At 62.2% G+C, this 6,732-nt stretch overlaps 1 non-coding gene across 1 annotated transcript; it reads right to left on the reverse strand.

Moving 5' to 3' along the window:
* Positions 1-1,487: 1,487 nt before the first annotated feature.
* On the reverse strand, positions 1,488-1,606 carry LOC131865623 (5S ribosomal RNA). The gene has a single exon (XR_009364342.1). It is a non-coding gene; the product is annotated as a 5S ribosomal RNA (ribosomal RNA).
* Between the last annotated feature and the right edge of the window lie 5,126 nt (positions 1,607-6,732).

Here is a 6,732-nt window from a genome sequence, read left to right on the forward strand (position 1 = left end):
TTTGCCCCGGGTGCGCACCTCGCGTGCACCTTCGCCGCGGTGGGCACCATGGCGTGCACGAAGTCGGAGCCCGGTTTGCCCCGGGTGCGCACCTCGCGTGCACCTTCGCCGGGGTGGGCACCTCGGCTGGGTTGCGCGCCCTGGTGCGCACCAAGGAGCGCTCCGAAGTGTGCTCCAAGGTGCGGCGTGCACGAAGTCGGAGCCCGGTTTGCCCCGGGTGCGCACCTCGCGTGCACCTTCGCCAGGGTGGGCACCTCGGTGCGCACACCTTCTCAATGTTTTCTTGCCTTTTCTGGAAATTGGTGAAGGCAGCGCATCAAAGGTGCGCACCTCGGTGTGCTCCGAGGTGCGAACCCGAGAGCGCTCCGAGGTGCCCACGAAGTCGAAAGTCGGGTTAATTGCATTGTTTTCCCCGGGTGCGCTCCGAGGTGCGCAACATCGGCGCGCACCAAGGAGGGCTCCGAAGTGTGCTCCAAGGTGCGCACGATGGCGTGCACCTCTGGTGCGCACGATTCGGAGCTCGGTTTGACCGGGGTGCGCACACCTTGGCTGGGTTGCGCACCTTTTGTGCGCTCCAAGGTGCGCACGAAGTCGGAGCTCGGTTTGCCCCGGGTGCGCACCTTCGCCAGGGTGCGCACCTTGATGCGCACGCCTTGGCTGGGCTGCGCACCTTGGTGGGCGCCATGGTGCGCACCTTTCGTGCGCTCCAAGGTGCGCACGAAGTCGGAGCTCGGTTTGCCCCGGGTGCGCACCTTGGTGGGCGCCATGGTGCACTCCGAGGTGCCCAAGATTGGTGCGCACCAAGGAGCGCTCCGAAGTGCGCTCCAAGGTGCGCGCGAAGTCGAAAGTTGGGTTAATTGTCCGGTTTGCCTCGGGTGCGCACCTTGCGTGCACCTTCGCCAGGGTGGGCGCCTTGGTGCGCACACCTTGGCTGGGCTGCGCACACCTTGGCACCCGCGTTTCCTTCATTTTAAATTTTTTTTTTTTACAATCTCTCAAGTGGGAAATTCTATAATCTCAACTTTTTTTGCCTTTTCAGGAAACTTTTGAATGGAGCGCATCATTGGTGCGCTCCGAAGTGTGCTCCAAAGCTCTCTCCAGCTGCGTGCACCTGCCCCGGCCGCGCACCCGGCCCCGCCCAGCTTCGCTCACCTGTCCCGGGCGTCTGGTGCGGAACCTTAGAGTAAGAAACATCACCGTGCACCTTGGCCAACGTGCGCGACTCGACCGAGCGCGCACTGGCCGAGGTGCACACCGATTTCACCTGGGTGCGCGCGCAGCACCTCGGGCGCACCGGGGTGCGCGCACAACGCCCGGGTTGCACCGTGGCCTGTGTGCTCGGGGCGCCTCGGGTGCGCGCTCGGTGTCGCCCCCGCGCGCGCGGTAGTGCGGGCAGCGCACCCCGGCCCGGCCCGGCCCCGACGAGAACGCAAACGGGCAAAAGGTTTATTCAAATAGCATTGCGACGCCCGGCGAAAAACTAAAAAAGGGTGCAACACCGGGACTTCCCGGGAGGTCACCCATCCCAGTACTACTCCGGCCCAAGCGCGCTTAACTGCGGAGTTCTGATGGGATCCGGTGCACTAACGCTGGTATGATCGCACCCGTTATGAGCTTGTCGCAGTGTGTACTTAGCAAACCGCGACCCACGTGCGAATCCACCCCGGCCACCCACCCCCGTCGAGGTGCACACCCTCCCTCGCGAAGTGCGCCCCGTTCGCCAAGTGTGAGCCCTGCCCGGGTGCGCGCACCTTGCTAGGGCGTCGGGTGTGCACCCGGCCCGGCCTACGTGCGTGCACCTGGAGGGGGCGTCGTGTGCGTGCAGTGTCCCGTCTGCAACGCGGTGCCCACACACCACCTCGGGCGCAACGACCTGCGCTCACATGTGGGCCGAGTGCACCTTGGTGCATGTTCGGGGCGCCTCGGGTGCACGCTCGATCTTGCCCCGGTGCACCAAGGCGCTCGGTTTGCCCCGGGTGCGCACTTGGTGCAAGGTGGGCACCCAAAATAGGGATCAAGCACCAAAACACAAGTTTCGGGATGCAAAATGGGACCCAAGGACCACAAATGCGTTCCAAGACCCATGATGGGTCCACGAGAACAAAAATGTGTTCCGAGACTTAATAAACAAATATTGGGTTTTAGGAGAAGAAACATGCTCTGATGCCCAAAACGAGAATCGACCCCGAAAAGGCCACAGGCCAAAAGTGGGATGCGAGACAAAAAAAAATGGGACCCGAGGACCAAAATTGGGTTCCCAGGTCGAAGACAGGGCAACCGGACAAGAAACGACCTCTAAGGCTCGAAATGAGTCCCGACGACTAAAACTTGACAAGAAGCACCCATCAGGCACCCAACTCGACACCCATGGGATGCCGACCCACCCGGGCTTCCACCTAGCACACCTTGGCACCCACCCACCCTCGCACCCAACCTCGCACCCAACTTAGCACCTTTGAACCCACATTGGCACTCACCCTGACCCTGGCACCTTGGAACCCACATTGGCACTCACCTTGACCCTGGCACCCACCTTTGCACTCACCTTGGGACCCACCCTGGCTCCCACCTCGGCACCCACCCAGACACCCACCTTGGTTCCTTGGCACCCACCTTGGATCCTTGGCACCCACCCCGACACCCACCTTGGCACGCAACTTGGCTACTTGCCACCCACCTTGGCTCCTTGACGCCCACCCCGACAACCACCCCGTGACCTACCCTGGCTAGGGTTGGTGCACACCCACCCTGGTGCCCACCTTGGCACCCACCCTATGACCCACCTTGGCACGCACCTTAGTACCCACCCCGTTACCCACCCTAGGACCCACCCCGTGACCCACCTTGGCCAGGGTGGGTGCCTTGGTGCGCACAACTTGCCTGGGCTGCACACCAGGGCGGGCTCAAGATGGCACCCGCGTTCCGTTTTTTTCACTATCTTTCAAAACGGAAATTTTAAAATCTCATTTTTTTCTTTTTTTTGCCTTTTCTGGAAATTAGTGAAGGCAGCGCATCAAAGGTGCGCAATGCTGGTGCGAACCCGGGAGCGCTCCGATGTGTGCTCCAAGGTGCGGCGTGCACGAAGTCCGAGCCCGGTTTGCCCCGGGTGCGCACCTCGCGTGCACCTTCGCCGGGGTGAGCACCTTGGCTGGGTTGCGCGCCCTGGTGCGTACCAAGGAGCGCTCTGAAGTGTGCTCCAAGGTGCGGCGTGCACGAAGTCGGAGCCCGGTTTGCCCCGGGTGTGCACCTCGGGTGCGCACCTCGCGTGCACCTTCGCTGCGGTGGGCACCTTGGCTGGGTTGCGCGCCTTGGTGGGCACAATGCAGTGCACGAAGTCGGAGCCCGGTTTGCCCCGGGCGCGCACCTCCGCCAGGGTGGGCACCTTGGTGCGCACAACTTGCCTGGGCTGCGCATCAGGAAGGGCTCAAGATGGCACCCGCGTTCCGTTTTTTTCACTATCTTTCAGAACGGAAATTTTAAAATATCGTTTTTTTTTGCCTTTTCTGGAAATTAGTGAAGGCAGCGCATCAAAGGTGCGCAACGCTGGTGCGAACCTGGGAGCGCTCCGATGTGTGCTCCAAGGTGCGGCGTGCACGAAGTCGGAGCCCGGTTTGCCTCGGGTGCGCCCTGGTGGGCACCATGGTGCGCACCAAGGAGCGCTCCGAAGTGTGCTCCAAGGTGCGGCCTGCACGAAGTCGGAGCCCGGTTTGCCCCGGGTGTGCACCTCGGGTGGGCACCTTGGTGCGCATGCCTTGCCTGGGCTGCGCACCAGGGCGGGCTCAAGATGGCACCCGCGTTCCTTTTTTTTCACTATCTTTCAAAACGGAAATTTTAAAATCTCATTTTTTTTTGCCTTTTTCTGGAAATTAGTGAAGGCAGCGCATCAAAGGTGCGCACCTCGCTGCCCACCACGGTGCGCAACGCCGGTGGGCACCCGGGAGTGCTTCGAAGTGTGCTCCAAGGTGCTGCGTGCACGTTGTCGGAGCCCGGTTTGCCCCGGGTGCGCACCTCGCGTGCACCTTCGTCGGGGTGGGCACCTTGGCTTGGTTTGCCCCGGCTGCGCTCCGAAGCGGGGTTATTGGAGCGCCGCCTCTTTTTTTGTCGGAGCGTTTGGTGGGGTTTCTCGCATTGGCTCTTCCGAGGCCCGGTTGCCACCCTGGCGCGCACGAAGTCGGAAGTAGGGTTAATTGCCCGGGTGCGCACCTTTGCCAGGGTGGCACCTTACCTGGGCTGCGCACCAGGGCGGGCTCAAGATGGCACGCGCGTTCCGTTTTTTTCACTATCTTTCAAAACGGAAATTTTAAAATCTCCTTTTTTTTTTGCCTTTTCTGGAAATTAGTGAAGGCAGCGCATCAAAGGTGCGCACCTCGCTGCCCACCTTGGTGTGCTCTGAGGTGCGCACCCGGGAGCGCTACGAAGTGTGCTCCAAGGTGCGGCGTGCACGTTGTCGGAGCCCGGTTTGCCCCGGGTGCGCACCTCGCCTGCACCTTGGCCGGGGTGGGCACCTTGGCTGGGTTTGCCCAGGGTGCGCTCCGAAGCGGGGTTACTGGAGCGCCCCCTCTTTTTTTGTCAGAGAGTTTGGTGGGGTTTCTCGCATTGGCTCTTCCCAGGCCCGGTTGTTGGGTGCGCTCCCACCCTGGCGTGCGCGAAGTTGGAAGTTGGGTTAATTGCCCGGGCGCGCACCTTCGCCAGGGTGGGCACCTTGGTGCGCAAACCTTGGCTGGGCTGCGCACCAGGGCGGGCTCAAGATGGCACCAGCATTCCCTTTTTCTCACTATCTTTCAAAACGGAAATTTTAAAATCTCGTTTTTTTTTTGCCTTTTATGGAAATTAGTGAAGGCATCGCATCAAAGGTGCGCACCTCGCTGCCCACCTTGGTGTGCTCCGAGGTGCCCACCACGGTGCGCAACGCCGGTGCGAACCCGGGAGCGCCCCGATGTGTGCTCCAAGGTGCGGCGTGCACGAAGTCGGACCCCGGTTTGCCCCGGGTGCGCACCTCGCGTGCACCTTGGTGCGCACACCTTGGCTGGGTTGCGCGGCCTGGTGGGCACCATGGTGCGCACCAAGGAGCGCTCCGAAGTGTGCTCCAAGGTGCGGCGTGCACGAAGTCGGAGCCCGGTTTGCCCCGGGTGCGCACCTTCGCCGCGGTGGGCACCATGGCGTGCACGAAGTCGGAGCCCGGTTTGCCCCGGGTGCGCACCTCGCGTGCACCTTCGCCGGGGTGGGCACCTCGGCTGGGTTGCGCGCCCTGGTGCGCACCAAGGAGCGCTCTGAAGTGTGCTCCAAGGTGCGGCGTGCACGAAGTCGGAGCCCGGTTTGCCCCGGGTGTGCACCTCGCGTGCGCACCTCGCGTGCACCTTCGCTGCGGTGGGCACCTTGGCTGGGTTGCGCGCCTTGGTGGGCACCATGCAGTGCACGAAGTCGGAGCCCGGATTGCCCCGGGCGCGCACCTCCGCCAGGGTGGGCACCTTGGTGCGCACAACTTGCCTGGGGTGCGCACCAGGAAGGGCTCAAGATGGCACCCGCGTTCCGTTTTTTTCACTATCTTTCAGAACGGAAATTTTAAAATCTCGTTTTTTTTTGCCTTTTCTGGAAATTAGTGAAGGCAGCGCATCAAAGGTGCGCAACGCTGGTGCGAACCTGGGAGCGCTCCGATGTGTGCTCCAAGGTGCGGCGTGCACGAAGTCGGACCCCGGTTTGCCCCGGGTGCGCACCTCGCGTGCACCTTGGTGCGCACACCTTGGCTGGGTTGCGCGCCCTGGTGGGCACCATGGTGCGCACCAAGGAGCGCTCCGAAGTGTGCTCCAAGGTGCGGCGTGCACGAAGTCGGAGCCCGGTTTGCCCCGGGTGCGCACCTCGCGTGCACCTTCGCCGCGGTGGGCACCATGGCGTGCACGAAGTCGGAGCCCGGTTTGCCCCGGGTGCGCACCTCGCGTGCACCTTCGCCGGGGTGGGCACCTTGGTGTGCAGACCTTGGCTGGGTTGCGCGCCCTGGTGGGCACCATGGTGCGCACCAAGGAGCGCTCCGAAGTGTGCTCCAAGGTGCGGCCTGCACGAAGTCGGAGCCCGGTTTGCCCCGGGTGTGCACCTCGGGTGGGCACCTTGGTGCGCATGCCTTGCCTGGGCTGCGCACCAGGGCGGGCTCAAGATGGCACCCGCGTTCCTTTTTTTTCACTATCTTTCAAAACGGAAATTTTAAAATCTCATTTTTTTTTGCCTTTTTCTGGAAATTAGTGAAGGCAGCGCATCAAAGGTGCGCACCTCGCTGCCCACCACGGTGCGCAACGCCGGTGGGCACCCGGGAGTGCTTCGAAGTGTGCTCCAAGGTGCTGCGTGCACGTTGTCGGAGCCCGGTTTGCCCCGGGTGCGCACCTCGCGTGCACCTTCGTCGGGGTGGGCACCTTGGCTGGGTTTGCCCCGGCTGCGCTCCGAAGCGGGGTTATTGGAGCGCCGCCTCTTTTTTTGTCGGAGCGTTTGGTGGGGTTTCTCGCATTGGCTCTTCCGAGGCCCGGTTGCCACCCTGGCGCGCACGAAGTCGGAAGTAGGGTTAATTGCCCGGGTGCGCACCTTTGCCAGGGTGGGCACCTTACCTGGGCTGCGCACCAGGGCGGGCTCAAGATGGCACGCGCGTTCCGTTTTTTTCACTATCTTTCAAAACGGAAATTTTAAAATCTCCTTTTTTTTTTGCCTTTTCTGGAAATTAGTGAAGGCAGCGCATCAAAGGTGCGCACC

This window comes from Cryptomeria japonica, unplaced genomic scaffold, assembly GCF_030272615.1.
Source record: "Cryptomeria japonica unplaced genomic scaffold, Sugi_1.0 HiC_scaffold_115, whole genome shotgun sequence".
Lineage (NCBI taxonomy): Eukaryota > Viridiplantae > Streptophyta > Pinopsida > Cupressales > Cupressaceae > Cryptomeria > Cryptomeria japonica.